Source organism: Homalodisca vitripennis, chromosome 2 (assembly GCF_021130785.1).
Source record: "Homalodisca vitripennis isolate AUS2020 chromosome 2, UT_GWSS_2.1, whole genome shotgun sequence".
In the NCBI taxonomy this organism is placed as follows: Eukaryota; Metazoa; Arthropoda; class Insecta; order Hemiptera; family Cicadellidae; genus Homalodisca; species Homalodisca vitripennis.
In genome coordinates this window covers 55,081,829-55,104,176 of record NC_060208.1, presented here as the reverse complement: position 1 = coordinate 55,104,176, position 22,348 = coordinate 55,081,829, and the positions used below count along the sequence as shown (strand labels likewise).

Genomic DNA, 22,348 nt, shown 5'->3' with positions numbered 1-22,348 from the left:
CCTTGTACTTTGCTGACTAGAATCAAGAAATCTTTATTGTCATTAAGCACTTATGGCAATGCAATGGACAACACCACCTTTTCTTATAACTAATAGCCTACTTCTATCACACCTTTAAAATCCTGTAAAACAAGTGTAATGATTAGACATATACAAAATAAGCAAAAGTAAATTTTATATATATATATATATATATATAAGGCCACAATTTGCTCATTAAAAGGAAAATAAAAGTGAATATGGTGTTAGCAGCATCTCGTTAAATATATATAACATATCTAAAACATTATATATGTATAAATTAAATATTAAGTAAGTAACAATAAACAGATAACAATAAAACAAATAAAAAGTAACAATAAAATAAATTAACAACAATAAATAAATAACAGGAAATATAACTACCTATTAACAGAATTTAATTATTAAACAATTAAAGTACTAATATCACAGGTTAAGAAGTCATTTCAAGAATAAAATGTGTTATCAACAACCCAATGCTTTTTCAGGAAGTTTATTAAAAAGTTCAAACCTCATATAGATAAAAGTGCCTTTGGGTTTCTCCAATCGAACATTCATCTGTTCAAGCATACATATATTTTTTAGTACAGTAGGAGTTTATTTCTTGTCAACTAATAAAACTGTCTAACTTTTCTTTGATACTAAGTAAAATACAGAAGAGGAATTTTTCCAGCCTCCCTGAGTAATATCAAAATACTCGTATAGAACATTTCAATCCTTTTCAAGATATCCTGGGTATCAGCTTTGTTATGCTTAGCCAGATCGTATGGCCGGACATGCACCATACTTGGTCATACTTGATACTTTTCATGTAGAAATGAAGCCTCCCTGAGTAATATCAAAATACTCGTATAGAACATTTCAATCCTTTTCAAGATATCCTGGGTATCAGCTTTGTTATGCTTAGCCAGATCGTATGGCCGGACATGCACCATACTTGGTCATACTTGATACTTTTCATGTAGAAATGAAGCCTCCCTGAGTAATATCAAAATACTCGTATAGAACATTTCAATCCTTTTCAAGATATCCTGGGTATCAGCTTTGTTATGCTTAGCCAGATCGTATGGCCGGACATGCACCATACTTGGTCATACTTGATACTTTTCATGTAGAAATGAACTTTTATGTAAAAACATTTAAAAGTCTATAGTTTGAGTTGTTATTAATATATTCTGCAGACAGTTAGAAAAAGCTAACACCAAGCCAAATCCTTTCAAAAGAGATGCGCCATCATCAAACTCGATGTTGCCTATATTAAAATTAAGCTTCATACAACATTTCATGCCTATAATACGTTTTGTTCTTGAAATATCTTTTAGAAAACAGTTGGATTAATAGAAGAAGATTCTTGGTTGCATACTGAGTGGGAGCATAATATACAAAATTCCAAGTCTATAGCTTATTCCGTTTTTGAGATATCTTGGGGAAAGTTAGATGCATGGATGCTGTTATGGACAGAAGTGACATTATTCTAGTCCTTAAGTGATAGATAGGTTTCGTTGAATCTCAGACAATAAACTTAAAACAAAAATTGATAACACTTGTTTTATTTAAAATAGAACAATTAATTAAAACCCCTTTAAATTTTGTTGAACATTTAACGAACACTTTAAATGCAGTTGTCTGGTAAGCCAAAATAACATTCTCTGCAAAAAACTGTCAATAAATTGTAAAGAGTTTTGGACTTGTTTGAAACAATGTGATGTATACAAGAATTGTGGAGAACAGGTCAAGCATGATTTTAATATTGACAATATCAATAGATACTTTGCACAAATGGAAACTGGAAGTGAAGTAAATAAGGATATCTTGAGTTATTTTGTGACAAATAAACAAAATAAATGATATTATGATTGATTTCAAATTCAATGCTGTCACTGAAGAAATAATAAAATAAATAATAAATATGATTGAGTCAAAAGCAACAGGAAGTGAACAAATGTTAATAGAAATGATTAAAAATGTGACTCAATTTGCCGTTGAAGCCATAACTTATCTAATGAATGAATCACTAACTAAAGAGATTTCACAAGCTTAGAAGAAAAGCTTTCTTCGTTCAATACCGAAAGTAACTAATCAAACTAGTTTTGACCAGTTGAAACCAGTGGCACACCCAGAAATCTTCACTGCGATTATCTGGAACAGCGAAGAGTTGGATGTATGGAAAGCCCCCTATACTTGCACGGGATCTGGGGGCCCTCCCTGCAAAATTTTTGAAATTCTAGATTCTAAAATTGTTAAATATTGTATTTCTGAACTAATAAAGAGAGAGCAAAGATTGGGTCTGAGGGTATAATGTTTATAGTAAGACCACTCTTCCATCAATCTCAATAGGAGAAGCTTATACAGGGGTAATTAAAATCTTCTGTAAGAAATAGAGTTTATATAAAGTGTATTTAACTCAAACAAAGTTTAATCATAAATTAACAAAATAGTTAAGTTTAAATTACAAAACAAGGCCAAAGATAAATCTTGATGTCTACTCTCGAATCAAAAAATATAAATCTCAAAGTTTGGAAGTTGCACTACTATAACGACAATTATATTAAAATTTAGGCGGTTTATTTCTGCGTTCCTACATATAAAATTGTTTCCTATCAATAACTTACAGTTTTTATATCGATAACAACGAAAAAATACCGGCTTTTGGCAATTTTCAACCAAACTCCAACTTTGAAAATTCATAACTCGGAAACTTGTGATCCGATTAAAACCAAATGTTTATACAAGGTAGATACACGTGTACTGTAATTGTGCTATATAAATTTAAGAATAGTATATAGAAAGTTGTTATTAAATTCTCATCTTAACTTTTATTCTTGACCGTTTGGTTCAAAAATTCGGCATTGGTCGCAGTGTGTAATTTTGTAAATCAGTAAAAAACGTTTAATTTTTAACACATATTAAATTGAGCAAGTTTTTGTTAATTCTCGTCGGGACTGCTATAAGAGATACCTTTTGTAACGGTTACTCAGCTGTACAGAGTACAAGCCTTCATTATGGATCCAAATCAAGGGTACAAGTTAAACCGTAAACCAAAAGTACCCGGTAGAGGTTTCTGTTACATATACTTTACACGCTTACCACCGTTCTTGGTACAAAGTACTTGGAATAGTTTAGCAGCAGTAGTAACTGGATATGTACCTGCACAATTTTAGGAGCACTCTGTAACTTATGATTATAAATCAGTACAAGTACATTACACGATTACCATCATTCCTAGCACAAATTACACGGATTTTTAGCAGTAGCAATAATAGGAACTTGTACCTGTACCATTTTAGGAATACTCTATAATGTATGATTCTAAATCAGTACCACATTAAACATAACTGAAGCACCGAATACATGTAAAAGTCACAAGAAATAATAAGAACTAATCTCACTTTCATATTTGCTGCGTAAAAGTAAAATTTAAATAATTAAGGTTTTGAAAACATTGAATTATTATACATGCAGTGCTGCATATTCAGTAAATTAAAATAGTTATAAGGTTTGAATTTAAATATTTAATTTTGATTTTTCTGAAAGTTCAGTTTTAAATAAATGTTTATTTTAGTCGAAAATAGCGTAATTTGCGATCGATTATTTTGAAATAAAATGCTCTGAGGTCCCGTTCAACCCCCCGTCGGTGCGCCCCTTGTTGAGACTCATGTCCATACTTTTAGCAATGTCCTATATCTTAGAGAAAATTGTAATTCAACAAATAACAGGAATAAACCATAAATTACTCCCAAAAGTGCAATCTGGATTCAGAAAGAAGTGTATGTCATAGTATATGTTCTACCTTGACATATTTGTTTCGTGACATTATTGAAGCTAAAGACAAGGAAAAATATCCTAATGCTTGACTACTCTAAAGCTTTTGATTCTATGGATCACAGTATGCTGATTGCAAAGATGCATTATTATGGATTTGGTTGTGATGTTATTCCATGGATAGGATCGTACCTTGGAGACAGGCTGCAGATTACCACACTTTTGAGTGAGGCATCCACGCCCCTTGTAAAGCTACGTGGCATTCCTCAGGGTAGTTGCCTGGGGCCGGTCCTGTATTCACAGTACATAGCCGACTTCCGTAGTTCTGTGCAAAACTGTACACCTCATTAATTTTGTATGTAGATGATTCACAGTTGCACTTGTCATGTGAATCAAGCCACTTGACAGAAGCTTATGGTCAGATAAATGATGACCTGAAGTACAAAGCAAAGTGGTCAGAAACGAATGGTGCAAAACTCAACTCAATATCAAGACTCTCGGCGTCGAGATCGACGTAGACTCACATTCACTGAATATGTCACAAATGCCTCCCAGCGTGCTTTGGGGATACTGAGAGGTCTGTATATATTTAGAAGTTTGCTTTAGAAGAGACCTCTAAACTTCATTTAGTGCAGTCATTGATACTTTCAGTATGTTATTACTGCTTCCCTGCTTATAGCAATAGTATTTCTAGGGAGGTCATGGATCGTATCCAGAGGCTTAAACACTCAGCCACTCGCTTATTTTTGCTTGAGAAGGTTCGACAATGTATGTCTGGTTGGGAAACAGGCAATGTGCTGCCGTAGAAGCTGTATGCAGGACATAAACATGCTGCATGGCACATAGTGTTTTGATAATCCGCGAGCCTGACTACCTTCATTAGTGGCTCTCTTCTCGTGACGAGGTGTCTCAGTGCAGATCTCACCATGGCTTCATTTTCTTGAGATAAGCTTAGAATTGGAGAGAATAAGTTTTTCATAATTCGGCCCCAAACTTTACAACGAGCTCCCCGATGACCTCAAATATTGTTATACATTACCTTTAAAGTTAAGGGTAAAAACAGGGTAATACATTAAGTTCCCAATTATGTAAAATAATTTATAGTTGAGAACTTATGACAATAGTTGTTCTGAAAAACTGATTTATCAAAGAAACAATAGAAAATAAAGGCATTTTGATTAAATTTCTTAACTCACATGTTAGTTCTCAGGTATAATAATATTTTTGAAATAGCTTTTAAATCCAAATCAGTCATATGTTAGAAAACAAACAACTATTCTCATTATTAAAAAAACTATAAATTAATCGTTGAAATAATTGTTTAAATCGTCGTCACAAGGGTTTAACACTTTAGGCTGAAAAACAGGCAGAAATTAAATTATTGCCAAAACTGTTCTTAATTTTTTGAAGGAGTTTTGATTTTAAGAGAGAACACTTGTAAGTTAGTACCTGATCGCAAATATATGTATTCACTTTTAACATTGTGCCAAAGTGTAAAACTCCATTATAAATAGGAATGCGTTTCAAATCAAAAAAATCTTTAAATATAGAAACTTAAATTTTAGTGCCTCTGTTTTTGTTTACAATAATCTTAGCAGCTATTCATATACTTTAACATTCATTAGACAATAAAGTATGTTTCTATAGTGAGATATTTATGGATTTGAGATGAGTTGCTATTTATAACGCAGATTTAAACTTTAGAGCCATGCTAAAAGCTAAACCATAGATACGCCTTTAAAACCCTTTATAGGTTATGGTTGAAATATCAACCACCAAGAACTTTCCAGTAACGCACACCTGATTATATGGGATGTTTGATGGAATGCACATGGTTGAAATTTCAACCATCTGATAATAAGGTTCATTTTTGAGTGACCTGCTGAAGGAAAATGGGTTTCTATGTCCACAGTATCATTGTATTAGGTAAGGAACATCGGTGCCATTGGTTGAAAGGTTCAGGTTTGAACATGAAAATATTATCTCAAGTATTATCTCATTGGCCTGTTAAAAGTGGTTGAAATTTCAACCAGTGAGCGTTTGAGCCTGCAGCTTCTATCGAGATAAGGGCAGTTCATCAGGAAATTTTCATCTGGATTATAACAGGTAATTATTTATAACATGATATATTTTGATACTTGTTTATGGTTAAGTTGTCTGCCTTTTAACATGTATATCTAGAGTTTTATCTGAAAACTGTCAGTATGAAAATTAAACTTATATATTAAAATTACTCTAACCTCAAATACATCAAGGTTTTCAGTGGTTTATAAATTAATAGTTTCTTGATATATTTTGGCAATACATATACCAACGAACATAGAAACATGTAAATTTACAAAATATAATAGAAATACATGTTAAGATTTTTTTGGCTTGCGAGTTATTTCCCCCTAAAATAAAATTTCGATTAATTTCTTTCTAGTTACAGTCCTGTAATACTTAAATATTTAATTAAATGTTTATTACAATATTTTTTCAAGCCAATATTCTGGTTTAATGATTATTTTTCTGTTTTTTGTAGAATGGAGTCTGAAGTGGAAGTGCCATGTAAGCGACGAAAAGGCCTTACACTCTTTGAGGGCCTGGGGATACTACCTATTTTTTTGACAGATTTTTCTCAACCATCCCATTGTTACAAAAACTGCTAGCTAAATTCTCGTTTGGATGTGGTACCATTAGAAATGATAGAAAATTCTTTCCAATTAAATTTATTGAAGAAAGATAAAGATTTAAAGGTAGGGCAGAGTGATTTTGCATCTGCAGGAGAAATCTCTGTTATTAAATGGAAAGATAGAGGCGTTTTAAATCTATAAAAAATTATTTCAAATATGCATGTACCAGATGATATAACTGAGGTACGCAGAAGAAACAAAAAGGGAGAGAAAGTGGCAGTTACATGCCCAAGAGTAGTGAAAGACTATAACCAGTATATGGGTGGAGTTGACCATTTTGATCATCTTCTGTCAACTTACAGCATAAGCCAAAAATCTAGAAAATGGTGGCTAAAAACTCTTTTACTTTTTTGGTTGATTCAGTCATATCAATTCATTCATCCTACACACATACATTTCTAAAGAACAAAAATTAAAGCCAAATGAAAACATTTAAACTTCCGGAAGAAACTGGCTGAAGACTTGATTGGGAAATTTCTCTAGTCGTATTGTAAGAGTACCTTCTTGTAAAAGAAATAAAAAAATAGTGGAAGACATGTAAATGAGGTATCATTGGCAGATGTTGGCGGATTTTTCCTATACCTATGTCCAAGTCGCCGTTGTGCTCGATGTAGTACTAAAGAAAAAGCCTAAGAGGTGCCAAAATTGAATGCGAGAAGTGTAAAATTGCTTTGTGCATTAATTGTTTTGTGCCCTTCCATAAAGACCAATGAATCTGTCAGAATAATTAATTACAAAAGTGTAAAATATTACAGAACATCTCAAAGTTTTTAGTTTTATAAAGAAAGTCAAAACATGTTAATTTTCTCAATTATCCATTAATTTTCTCAATATTTAACCTTATAAAGTTGATTAGGGCTTTCTGTTTTAGTTTCTCTTTTTAGTACATAAATAATTACTATTAATCCTTCTATCATTAAAATAGGTTTTAATTTGAAAAGAATTACACGAACTACTTATCTAACAATATTTTTTTTTTTTATTATTATAAAACACAACTACTTTTTAGTTAATCTTTATTATATTGTATTAATATACCATTATAAGGCAATTATTATTACAGTATATCATAATAAATTATATATTTTATACACTTCATATGTCCCCTAATATAGTTATATGTACAAATAAACAAATCATCCCAACTCAAATAATTTGTTTTTTTTATCCACAAAAATGTGGTCGATATTTCAACCAGTGAACATGGAGGGAAAGCTATTCCCTTAAACGCTCACTGGTTAAAAAATCAACCATAGTGTTAGAGAAAAGTGAAATATATATAAACATTTTATCTAACATTTTTTAAGAGTATGTGTGTATGCCACTAACCACAAAAAAAGGTTTCAGTTCAATATTCCAAACTTTTTTAGGCGTGCACCACACTATCCTCTTTCAGGTGGTCAATTTTCCAACCATGTGCGTTCCCGGTCAAAATGAGTGACCTATAAAGGGTTAAACCGTCTCTGAGGTACAGAGAAGCAAGCCACAGGCGAGGGCTCGATCCGAACAAAAGGATAGGTCCATTGTTGACGACTTCCTTTATTCGGTATTTATTGATTTAATAAACAAATTATAACATAACCACGACTTAGCTTATTTAGAACAGTGGAAAAAAATTTTGCAACGTAGGCGTCTCCCATACATCATAACTTGTTAAGGCAAAGTCGTATGAAATCGTAGAAATTAAGCATGTTGATAACGAAAAGTTACATAGGGATAAATTCTGGTATCCACCCGGCTACTCCACTGGCGTATATGTGTTTGAAAATGTGTACATACATATTTATACATTTAAACAGTGGATGCAATGTGCCCAAAAGTGACTATTAGGAACAATGGAATGAGTAATTATTCCTGCTCTTTATTATCTTTGAACAGTTTGCTTCGCAATAGGAATGAAATTCGAAATGATACAGTCAGGATATAACTATGTATAGTTAATAGCTGTTACTAGTATAAATGGAAGTCATCGCACTTTTTTCCTAATTTTTGGCCCTTATTAGAAAAATACACTGTGTAAATAAAATTCACAAAATATATAATGTTCATATTATATTTAGTGTATAAATGTTCCTCCATAGAATATACAGTAAGTTTTTTTCGAGTTTTTATTGACAAATCGATGCCTAGCGATGTCTTTCTCCCTCCACCCACTAGAAACTGATAGCTATGTGGATGGGAATTTGGGAAGGGAAGACATTTTTGTTTGTTTTGTTATTAGAAATGTCAGATTGTAGAAATTTGTGTAAATCGTCAAAGCTACATTTGAATAAGGTAAATTACTCGTAGTTATCTTGTATTTACTGGAATCTTCGGTATACTTCATTATTTGATCCATTTTCACTCATCTAACTTCAGTGCAATTAATTTCTTTTCGGCAATTTAAATTTATGACCACATTTAAGCTGGGTTAGTATAGTATTTTCAGTTTTTTTTTTTAATTGATAACACTTTAATAATTATTCCATATTCTAGTAGTACAGTATATAATTCTTACTTGTTATTTTACTGTACAAACTACAAAGCCAATTGCAAGTTTTTGGGATGAAGTTATTGCTATTAACACATTAGCCTAGAATAGGCTAGGCTATAATTAAAATAGTGATATTTATGAACTGTGTATACTACTGGTTTTTAAATTATAATGAAAAACTGTTAAGTATAATGTGACTTAATATAATTGTATACTAATGCATCAAAGGTCTTAATTTATAAGAAAGATATTTTTAATATTTATCTATGAATCTTAACCTTGTTATCTCATCAGCTATTCTTTTTATATACTCTGGGCTAAATAATGATAATCTCATCCAGGCTTTCTGTGTTTAAAGCGATCAAAATGGCTAGTTTGATTGATTTTTTGTGTATTGTTTTTTTTTTTTGCATTGGAAGTTTTACAAGCCAATTGGTCTCATCTTATTTAATTTGTTTTCAATATCTTTGATTGCTTAACATGTTCACTGCGGTACCAGATCTTGGGGCCTTGTATTGTATGTTGCAATGGATGCGGAAATAGAATATTCGATTCTTTCTATATATCAGTTTGCAATATTTCAGCTAGGCTACTAATTATCTGAATAAAAGATAATCAGTATTGCGAGTAGGGTACGATAAGCGGACCCGGTTTTTTTATATTGAAATTGGCAAACGATATTACTTAATCATAACCATCGATATAACTAATTTAATTATTTTGAACAATTAACTTAGTCTATATCAACATCTGTAGACTTTCAAATAATATGTAATCATATATATATATTACACGGTTACGTGTTTATATAACAAGGCTAAAGTATAATAAGAGGCCACCACCACAATAGAATCTTAGTATATCCTTAAAAACAGTAAAAAGTAACTAAATGTTAAACTGTATATAACAATAATAATTATTGTTATACATACACGTAATAATATATAATTACGTGTGTATAATTATAAACAATATGAATTGTGGCTCATAATTATTTATGAGTTTTCCTGTTTGATCGTTCTTGTTCTGGTTCATTTATTATTTTTGTTATTTCTGAGTTATTATGAGTTTTTCCCATATATTCATGTTTTAATTAAAAACATATGATTGTTATTTAGGGCTATAGATACTTTTATAGCCTACCAATTGATAGTCTAGGATTCGAAATGCGAATATTAGGTATCGATGTATATTCTTCGATATAAAAAACTGGGTCTGCTTATTGTACCCTACCCCAGTATTGCCAGCAAACTTATGTTTAGTTACAAGACCTATACATATATTGTATATATATATATATATTTAATTAATATTACTCTCTGTGTATGGGGAACGAAATTTCTGGGCCTCATTTAGCTGATCATCACACGGAATACTGTTGCCAGCTGACACTTGGGAGATAGTTATTGTGTTATTTACTTTGTGAATTTTGCATTTTATTTTCATGACATGGGATAATAATACAAAGTGAGAGTAAAGTAAATTATGCAAGCACATGAGTGTTAGTAGAGTGTGGTGACCAAATAGTGTTCTTCTGATGAAGAAAACATTCCTCTTAGAAAATATCATATATTGACAATAATAAACATAAATAACAGTGACCTATTAATATGACTAGTTTCTGATCCAGTAACGTTCTCAAGCCAGATAGTGGTAATGAGTAAGAAATAGGTAATGTTACTGATCCCAGTTACAAGCCATATGCGAAAGTGATGAGTGCTATGATAGTGATGAAACATATGGTGGAGACTTCAAACTCTCCCTAGTCTTCTAGCCTGGCTGTAGTGTTGGACGTCTCGATAGGTGTGAGTGGTGGGCCTTCAACAGGTAGACTTACAACCAGCGCAACCATGAACGACAGGCATACGACCAGCGGGTGAAAAACTGAAGAAATTTGAAAGAGAAAAAGATGAAGAATTGCAGTATCATGAGAATCAAATCATTGAAATTCATGATTATCTAAAATTACTGAAACAAAAATGTCAAACCAAATTATGTGACAGGTATTTCAATTACATGCCGAACTATACAGCCTTTTTTATATCTGAAAAAATAACATTATATATTTTCTGAAACTAGATAAAATGAAGAATAAATTGGATATTTCAGAGAGTAATATTTATTAAATTATCACACTTTATCAGATGCAGAGCACTTAAAAAAATAAAAATTTTTAGTGCAGTAATTTTGTATGGTTTATGCATAATGTATTTATACCATAATTATGTCCACATTTTCCTGAAAAAATAATGTGTTATACATACAGATAATAAAAATTTATATTTTACAACATTTGTAGTGTACAAAACACTCAAAAAATAGCCTATCTTCTGAGGAAAGTATGAATGGCAGTTCTAGGGTTAAATACAGGAAATTAGTTAAGTAAAATTCTGGGAATTTAAAATCAAGGAAATATTCCCAGCAATATTCTCAAAATTCATAAATTCCCGGGAAATTATGATTAATTTGCAAGATAGCTAAAAAAACAGAAAGTAATTGATAAAAGCAGTACCGTAATTATATGGTTAAATCAAACTCTAAAACTGAAATATATTTTAAAATAAAATTATAATTAAATATAACTGATAATATAAACATAGGAATATTGGCATTTATTGGATTAACAATTTATAAATTGTAAAGCTAAAAAACATAAAGAAACAGTGAATGTATAAAAACATGTTGTTTTTGAATATTTTTGATGTATGTTTGAACATGAGTTCCAAGATGAAATTACTTTTTAAAAAAATCTTTAATTTTTAAATGCTTGATTTTTTAATAATGCCATTTAGTACTATAAATTACCAGGATATTGTCGATATAGGATATTAATGTATGGAATGATAATTCTTGGATTAAAGTGTATGAATTCTTTTAGTTAATCGGGTTTTAAGGTTCTTTTACTGTTAAAACATTCAAAATTACAAATTTTCATAACTTCCCAATTTTTGGGAATTTTCTCGGACCAAAGAAACATTACTGGCAATATTTCCATTTCAGAAGTTCTCTCCCACTGGCAATATTCCCGGCCCACATCACTATGGAAAATTAATTTAATGTGTTAGTTTTATGTTTTCTTTTCAATTTTTATAATGGCTGATTGACTTTTTCAAACATGATCCTAAAATTCTATTTTTTTCATTATGTAAGTTAGTTAATAATTAATTAAGACAACTCTAACATTTCTTTAAAGCGAAATGGTTAAGTATTTTAAGTACTCTGCACCCACGTGGCATGCGGTTATAGTGAGGAACAAGTTTGCAAAAGCTCATTCTTCGTTGATTGCTCAAGGTCATGCGCAAAATAGGTTCCTCCCTCAAGTGTACTTTCTGGTGGTCCCTAGTGTAAGGGTTGTTTGTCATGCCGCTTATAATTGGGAAGTTACCTAGGGGCTAAAACAACTCTAACTCCGTCTCATAATAGAGTAATTTTTCATTTCAACCTCCAAAACAATACAAATACAAATGACTTGCAAACAGAAATTTCTTATCAGATTCAAAGAACACAATTCTACCGACAATAATTCCAGAATCAGTCATAGCTGACCATTGTGGAGAAAACCCATCTCATAATATGAAATATCCAGATTCTCTTACAACACTAAAACTTCGAAATACTTATATAAACATATATAGAGCTATGGATACAATAACGTTTTGAATAATAAAAGAAGACTGGAAATTTTCCATCTAAGATTTGAAAAATAAACAATCCAGCAATATTACAAAAAAATTAAAAACTGTGGCGATCTTCTTGCACAGCGCCAAAACCTTTGCACTAGTATCATTTTGCAAGCAATGTGTCTGACACTGCACTGGTGTCATGCCATTTACAGTATATGATGCTACATTTAAAAAGTGAAGATACAGATGTTTTTGATGAAGTAAAGAGAAAATACCAATAAATTAAGACAAATTTATATAATAGTAATAACAGTGGTAGTGAAAAATGACAGTATTGGAGTACTATGATCAGTTGCATCAATTTGCAGGAAACAGTTATGACAGAAAAAAGCCAACAATAATTTCTGATCTTCAAAGACTAGGTAAACTGTCACAATAATGTGTAACAAATCTGAACTCAGTTTAGACGTGGTGTTTTGTATCAAGGAGGACAATACTTTTGGAGGAAATCTGCTAGTTAAAGTTAAGAAATGAGAGTTTAAGAGGGTGTTGAGAAAGTTTTAAGGTTATGTCTCGTGTCAGTCAATATATATATCTTTTAATTTTAATTTTCTCTTCTTTTTTCTTCTCCAATTTAGGCAAGTCTTGCTGGTGGGCTGAAAATTCGAAATCAGAGAATATAATTTCGCACAGTATTATAATAATAAGGATATGAATATACTGTAGAGATGTTATTTATTTTTTCAGCTACCAAGATGTGAAAATATTATTACGTAAACTTGGAAGTATTTTACTGAAGAGACATGAATCCTTCTGAACATCTGGCCACCAGTGGCGCTGTACCCAGCTCGGAAGTTGTTGTCCCTGTAAGTTATTATGGATCTTTGTTTGTTTTTAAATTGATACTGATTAGGAAGATAGGAAAATAATTACTTAAATTACAGCATCTAACGGATAAGAAGTTTTAAAAAAGTTCATTAACTAAGAACCTACGGGAAATATAGAAGTTGAAAACGCTGTAATGCATTAAAACGTAAATTGTACAACTTTGTCATTTTAAACCACCTTGTATACAAGGAGCAAGATAATATACAACTTTTTTAAAAATTATCAATTAATAAAATGATGTATGGGTCAACCTATCTTTATATTTTAAAATCTATAAAAAATTATCCCTACTCCCTAAAAGTGCCATTTTAGGGTATTTTTGTATGTTAAAAAATGATTTTCCTGAATTCTTTGCAGTTAAAATATGGAAATTTTTGTTGAAACATAGAAGGTAGATTTCAGCTGCTATGTATCATGGACGGGTGATGTGCCTCACCCTGTGTAATCAGTTGATTTGTAATTTTTAGTTGAACTTCATTGTCCTAACTATGTCTGGAATAAAGCTAAATTTTATTTCACATTGTATGAAAAAGTTAAAACTTTTTGAATAGAACCCATTTTTAACCCTTTGAATCTAGAAATTGCACATGTTACTTGAGAGTGTGCCTTGTGCCATGAGGGGTAATCTTGATCATTTTACTTTCGAACTGCTATGTCACTAAACATTATACCCTATATGTTTAGAGAGTTATAATTATTGCCTGAATGCGTGTGCGATCTCGCAAGTAAATGTCACATAATTTTCGTTTTGCCTAATACAATGCAGTGGCTTTTTTCTGAGCTTCATTTCTCAGTTATATATTTATCTTGGTTTTTCGTCTGTTTCAGAACAATAAAATAGCCAAAGCAATCAGCTGATTTTATTTACTTTTTTACTTACTAACTTTTACACACTATTGGTAGTGGGCGTTGGTGGGGGGGGGGGGGGGGGGGGGGGGGGGGGGGTGGGGGGGGGGGGGGGTGGGGGGGGGGGGGGGTGGGGGTTGGGGGGGGGGGTGTTGGGGGGGGGGATTAACAAGAAGAGTAATTAATTGAAGTTTTATCTGGAAGCTACACTATCGATTTACATTATAGATTAATATAACCATAGATCTGATTTGTTATTACATTATGTACAGTATCAATGATGATTTCTATCCGTGTACAATTTATGATGTAAACTATCTGATTCTTGTGACGATAGCCTAGGGCGGTCTGAGATATTGTATGGTAATTAACATGAGTGTTTCAAAACTTTCTGAACTAAAATAGCCTAATTGGGGGTTTTTTTCAGTCTCACAGGAAGTTTAGCGACGCATCGGCATGGCTCGATGGGATTTTACCCCAAGAAGAGGTCCAGGCGTCATCGTGGAAAGGTAAAGGCATTCCCCAAGGACGACCCTTCCAAGCCTGTTCACCTCACTGCTTTTATCGGCTACAAGGCTGGTATGACACATGTTTGTCCGAGAGGCAGATCGACCTGGCTCAAGTAAGGCTTGTTTCTTTCAAGCATTTATAGTTAAAATTATAACCTAATAAGTCTAGACAGATTCCATATGCCCTTGATTCTTGTTTTAAAATAACTATGTTATTTTGCACAATATAGAGCCAACTACTCTAAATTGAGTAGTGTGGTAGAAGTTGTGCTAAATCATTGAATGTGACTATCAATATTCAGATGTTTTTCTGTTGTTAATTGTTAGATGTCCCATTCAACATTGTATTGCGAAAGCCATACACATCATTGTTTCTATTAATTAATTTTTTTTTGTTTTATGCTTACGAAATGTCCTACATTGCTCATAGATTTAAGTTTAGAATTACTTTATAAAGCCATTATTGTTGGTTAAATATTGTTGTAACCAATGTGTTTTTTTCATCAGAGATAAACAAGAAGGAAATCGTAGAGGCTGTGACAATTCTGGAAAAACCCCTCCAATGGTTGTGGTTGGTGTGATTGGATACATAGAGACTCCTCACGGTCTGAGATCCTTGGTCACTGTCTGGGCTGAGCATCTCTCTGATGGATTGGCCGTCGACGATTCTACAAGAACTGGTGAGTTATTTAATGAATTATCAGTATATTTCAGATTGATCAATAGGAATGATGTTAAGAGCCTGGTGTCTCGTACACCAGGTAGCAGGTCAGCTGCTGTAACATAACAGCAGTGTCTGCAACATCAGACAGCATCTGTTTCCCTCTCTTGTGTGAGACAGTCGTGGCATATTCCATAAACTGGTGCAGTCCCTGGGCTCTGACCACTTAGACAAACCATGTCATGGACATTCATACATTATATTGAATTTTAGTATTTTGGATACTGTTCAATTGTAAAGAGTGACATAAATTAACACCCGTTTTATAGTTACAGTATTAATTTAGTTATGTGCAGATAAGTTAGTACATGAGTACTATTCAAACTGTAAAAATTTATTTGAGAATAAAAGTAAATTAAAGTAATTTGAATATACAAATTATAGACTACTTGTGTTTAATTTATAAATTAATGTTAGATTTGTTTAATTTTGATTTACAATGATATGTTGGGAATGACAGTTAATTCAAATTACATTAGCTGTTTCAAACAATCTAGACGTAGTATCACATATTTAAAACCAACATTAGTGGCCAATAAAATAACTAGGTATGTTTAAATACAAAATTGTTTGGCTAAAAAAAGAAAACTCTTATATGTTTGCTATTAAATTCCCTCAAAGACAGGAAGTAAACTAAAAGTTTACTTATTTCAAACATTTTGTTTTTAATGACTTAAAAAAAAAAAATGTTTAACCCTCCGAATTAAAAATAAGGTTCCAAATTGGTGGGTTCATTACAGACAATGAAAAACGTTTTATTTAGTAACCCATCTGCAATTTTTCATGTGCTATGAACATTACAAATATATTTCAAAAGTACCAACATTTTTCTTATCTGTTAGTACTGTGGTGTGACATTATTGTTATCATCAGAAAAACAAAACTACTCGCTGGTGAAGCAGGATTCCCTATATAGTACACTTACGGAGTGTTCCAGTGAATAAAAATAGTCAAGTTGTTTAAAACATGCTATTGAATGGCTAAAAGGACAACACTGCAAGTTTTTATTTAAATGGTACTATGCCCTGCAAATTTGTGGCAGAAGTTTTTAAGTAGAATCTGCATATTTGCAGAGGCTTTTCTGTAATTAAAAAAAGATGGTAAGAGAACTTGTTTCGACAAAATCTAAATCGTTCAGACATATAAATTACAATCAGTAGGAAAGGCACTTAAGAACTGAATAAAAGTGAAAACTGTTATTAAATCTTCTAAATCATTTTTGTGTGATTAATTATTTTGCATTGATATTGGTGCTTTTTTTTGTATAAACTCTTTAAAAGTAAGGCATTGTGGTATGGTATTGTGCACAATATCAATGATGATTAAAGTTTAGTGTACAAAGATCAATTCTGTGTCCTGAATGTAATATGACGATAGCCTAGGGCGGTCTGAGATATTGTATCTCTGTGTGTGATATAATTATAGATGCCTGTGTCTGTATGCTTCTGAACTAATACTTGACACCAAAACTCTCCGCTCTTAGATGAGAGTCAGTGGTGTCCAGGTGAACTAAATGTTCGCTGGACCCTGGAGGGTGACCTTCCGCTCATAGAAGAAGGTACCCTCTGACCATCTGTGTCCTCAGGTACAAGTCAAAGAAGAAGGCTTTCACCAAAGCTTCCAAGAAGTGGCAAGACCCTCTAGGTGTGAAGACCATTGAGCAGGACTTTAAGAAGATGATCAAGTACTGCAAGGTCATCAGGGTCATCGCCCACACACAGGTTAGCACATCTCCAAGTCTTTATTAAGTTTATATGCATGTGTTTTAATAATATAATGATGTGAGAGCCTGGTGTCTCGTACACCAGGTTAGCAGGTCAGCTGCTGTAACATACAGCAGTGGTCCTGCAACATCAGACAGCATCTGTCTCCCTCTCTTGTGTGAGACAGTCTGGCATATTCCATAGACTGGTGCAGTCCCTGGGCTCTGACCACTTAGACAAACCATGTCACGGACATTCTCATTTAATTTAATCGTGATTACTAACTGTATTACATTAAAATTATTAAATAGAGCAGTCTATCATTATAAGTAAAACAAGGATTGTGAAAACTTCCTTTGAAACATGAAGTCCATTTGTTGTAAGTACTTGTACTACATATTGTTTCAAATCAAATGTTACTTTTTTTACATTAATTATTCTGTTAAAACTGAGAATTGCTCGTAAATTTCTAAGCCATCAACAATGTTTCTCAAAATATAGAAACAGTCTGTTAGTAATGGTTTGATATATTTTTTTTGGCTTTATAGTAATTTATTCTTTGCACTTTAACTCCTTTTTTAAATTGATTTATTATTATTATGAGGAATTATCAAAAATGACTAAATATATCAGTGATGATAACCCTAGTGTACAATTTATGGTTAGAACCTGAAATCTCTTCATGTGGATAATCTAGGGCGGTCTGAGATATATTTAAGTAATTGCCTAAATACTTAGATAGCAATAGGCCAATTTGTTTATTTCAGCAATACAAAATATTTTATTATGAATGGTAAAATAATTTGTACACACAACTATTTTCTTTTAAATTGAACTAATTTAAGTTACAAAAATTTGTTTTATGAAATTTAGATTTTTTTTGTAGAGATATAAGTTTCAACCAACAATTTAAGCACCAATAGGTTTTTGTGGCAAAAGATTCTGGATATTAGTGCTGTCTATGCGTGCTGACCACTTGACAAACCATGTTACAGACATTTATACAATTTTATTTAAGTATATTCAATTTAAGTTAATTGAATACAAGTATTTAAGATTTTTATGACAGCTTCACTATGATTTACACAAATTTGCACCATTTACCATTGCTAAATATTTTATGTCCAGATGGCTTATCAAGTTTATTCATTCAAGTTGTAAAACCCTATTTCAGAATTTATAGAGTAAAATTATATATCAGTGATGATAACCCTAGTGTACAATTTATGGTTAGAACCTGAATACTCCTATGTGGATAATCTAGGGCGGTCTGAGATATCTAAATATTTGACCTTTGTTAACTAATTAAAAAATATATATTTCATGCAATAAATTAAAACAATTAAATGCAATCTTAAATGTTTGCAAAAGGGATGATTTAAAATACTATGAATGAATATGTGGATGTAGATTTTGTAATAACTGTATGGTGACAAATATCAATTTTATTGTGCACAATTTTGTATGCACGACTTCACCTTAGCATTCAGCTACAGTCATAACAAAAACTAATTGTTGTCTGCTGGGCCGCTTATGCACAAACCACTCTCTTTAATATGTTAATATGTTGGCTGTCGTACCTTTTTGCAGTTTGGTAATATGTACAAAAAACCTGTTGCTTTCTAGGTTAAGTATGACAATTTGTTCCCAACTGCAGTTATACTTAAATTAATTATTAATAATTTTGTTAGGTGTATAAAATTGAATTAAATAAAGAGAAATAACTTCTTGATATTAATAACATGAAGTTAAAACTGGTGGTTATATGTTTGGTGATTGCTATGTATTGTATGTCTTTGTGCAGATGAAACTGCTAAAGAAGCGACAGAAGAAGGCGCACATCATGGAGATTCAGGTGAATGGAGGCACTGTCGAGGACAAAGTCAAATGGGCGAGAGAACATTTTTGAGAAGCCCATCCCTGTCTCGAGCGTGTTTGCTCCAGATGAAATGATCGATCTTATCGGTGTCACCAAGGGTCACGGTTACAAAGGTTGGTTTATATTTTCTGTTGAAATTATTCTGTTTGTGATTTTCAAGATGCATGATGATAACAATGAGATGTGCATTTCTGATTGTGGAGTGTTGAGACAACTCATGCTGCCTTCCTACTGACATCTTGAAATAATATAACATTCTTAATTTAGAGATTGAGTAGACAGTTATGCTCAACTACTAATGATGTAACCTAATTTTACATAAAAGTGTAAAGAATTAGATTTAAATTTTGAAGTTAATTTTTACAAGTTTACTAAAAATGAATGCTGCATTTTTTTAGTAACATTAACGCAATGTGTTTAAAAAATTAATATCAGAGCATTTTCGTATGAGTTTCTGTTGAATTTGTTCTGTTTGGTATTATCAAGATGCATGATGATAACAATGAGATGTGCATTTCTGATTGTGAGTGTTGAGACAACTCATGCTGCCTTCCTACTGACATCTTGAAATAATATAACATTTGAGTTATATTTCTTAATTTAGAGATTGAGTAGACAGTTTATGCTCAACTACTAATGATGTAACCTATTTTTTATATAAAAGTCTAAAGAATTTAATTTAAATTTTTGGAAGTAAATTTTAACAAGTTTACTAAAAGTGAATGCTGCATTTTTTTTAGTAACATTAACACGTTTTAGAAATTAATATCAGAGCATTTTTTGTATGCACTTCAGCTTGATCTGATTTATATTTAAGTGTGTATATTGTAGTTACTAGAAGTCTGGAAATTAATTTGTTATTTATATAATATATGAATTGCACACTGTCAGTAGATAACTCATAGTAATTGAAAGCAAACAATGTTTTTTCACAAGAAGATATTTATGATTGTCAATGTAACGCTGTAGCCAATTTATATTGTGTTGCTCTGGACTAAAAAAAAGATTACTCACTGTTTTTATTTGTCTTCCACAGGTGTCACATCCCGTTGGCATACTAAGAAGCTGCCCCGGAAGACGCACAAGGGTCTGCGAAAGGTGGCCTGTATCGGGAGCCTGGCATCCCAGCAGAGTTCCAGTTCACGGTGGCTAGAGCTGGTCAGAAGGGCTACCATCACAGAACTGAGATCAACAAGAAGATCTATCGCATCGGACAGGGTATCCACACCAAGGATGGCAAGGTTTTGAAGCTCATCTTTTCTGTGCTTGTTAATTGATTACCACAGGGAGACCCAAACAGCTGTGTCAGGCTGAATGGTCTGAGACAATTCTGTGGAATATCATTGCTGAGTCTTACCACACTGCCCTTACCATAAGTGGTTGTGATATTAACTTCAGCAACATAATTACTTTAAGAGTTGTTTGTTTCATTTTTTCTACAAATTTCCTTGTCTCAGTGTAATTAAAATAATGTAACTTTTGTTAGGTAATCAAAAACAATGCATCGACAGAGTATGACCTCTCGGAGAAGACAATCACGCCAATGGGAGGTTTCCCACACTATGGTGAAGTAAACAATGACTTTGTGATGATGCGAGGTTGTTGTGTCGGCCCTAAGAAAAGAGTTTATCACTATGAGAAAGGTAAATATAGTTTGGATATTGAATATATTTCTGTTAATTAATAAGTTTAATCTCTGTAACAATCAAGATATTCCTGTGAATATATACTTAATACATTTTTAACCCCTTAACAGTTGAAAAGGTTGAGTTGATCAATCAGAAATAGTTGGTTTTTCCTGATAAAAAATAAACTGAGCATAAATTAATTTTAATAAGTTTCAAAATGATGCATTAAAAACTCACGATGGTCTTCTGATAAATATGAAGAAGACAAACCTTTTACTGATTGAAACATTGTACATGAGGATATCAATAGTTTATTAACTGTTTCTTGCCTAGACTTATATTTTAAATATTGGTCTGAAATTATATATTATATTAATGCACATGTGTATATTAAGTAGAGAAATTTGAAACAAAGTAATTTCAACAAACTAATTAAAGATAATCAGAATGATGATTTAGTCACGACGGTCTTCTGATACTCATGAAGACAACTGACTTGCTGACTGTATCAGGATTTCTTTCTGTTTCAAATTTATTCTATCCTGCGTAAATTTTTGAATCAAAAATAAAGTTAGGGATGATTGTGTTTTAGTAAAATATACGATTAAGGAGTTGCAACATCATGATGATTTAAACGTAGAGCCCAAGACGTAACCCAATTGATTTTCAGTGATACTGAATGATAGGACTGAAAGTTGCAACTGCCTTATACATTATTATCAACCCTCTAATGAAACTATAAATTTTAGACTGACCTAATCTATTGTTACCCGTTTTTCAGTCACTGTTGACACATACTAAGCGTGTTTGCCTTGGAGAAAATCAACCTCAAGTTTATCGACACTTCTTCCAAGTTTGGTCATGGCCGTTTCCCAGACTGCTGCAGACAAGGCGGCTTTCATGGGTCAACTCAAGAAAGACAGAATCAAGGAAGGAGGCTGCTTCTTAGTTGTGTTTTGTTTTTTTAATTGGGTTGAAAATAAAGCTGTAAAGGAAATTTGTTTTGTGTAATATTTATTTTTCATTTTTGTTTTCTATAATCAAGTTTATTTTAATTTGGTCCAGAACTACTTAGGTAGTGGAATGGACAAAACGTTAGTGGCAACCTGCAATGTGTCAGGTGTAGTGTCAGTACTTTAGTTATGCTGAATAATGAATTATATAACCAGTAACCTTTAGATATATAACAAGGTTCTCACAAAATATATATTTATAGAAATTAATTAAATGCTATATTATACTTGAATAATAGTAATGGTATCGGTTCCATACATTGAAATACAATGCCTTATATAGCATCAGCCTTCACGATAATGAGTGATAAATTTATTTTTCAATAAATAGGCAGTGTGTAAAATCAAAAGTGGCTTCGCTTTTTGACTAAATTGGTGACAATAAACTATCAATGTATTCTTAGAGAACTAAGAATACATGGTATTAGTACACAATAATATATGTAGGATTTCAGTTAAACAGGCTCTGAAATTGCATTGTAAAAATTTAAAATATTTTGAAGCGATTCAATTTATTTTTGTACTATAACATTTTAACAGTAGTAATTTGTTTTTATTATACACTAGCTGTTACCTGCGGCTTCGCCAGCAATCTTTAGAACCGAAT

At 32.1% G+C, this 22,348-nt stretch overlaps 1 pseudogene; it reads left to right on the top strand.

The window, feature by feature from the left end:
- The first annotated feature begins 14,691 nt into the window (after positions 1 to 14,691).
- Positions 14,692 to 21,741, top strand: LOC124353975 (annotated as a pseudogene).
- The last annotated feature ends 607 nt before the right edge of the window (positions 21,742 to 22,348 follow it).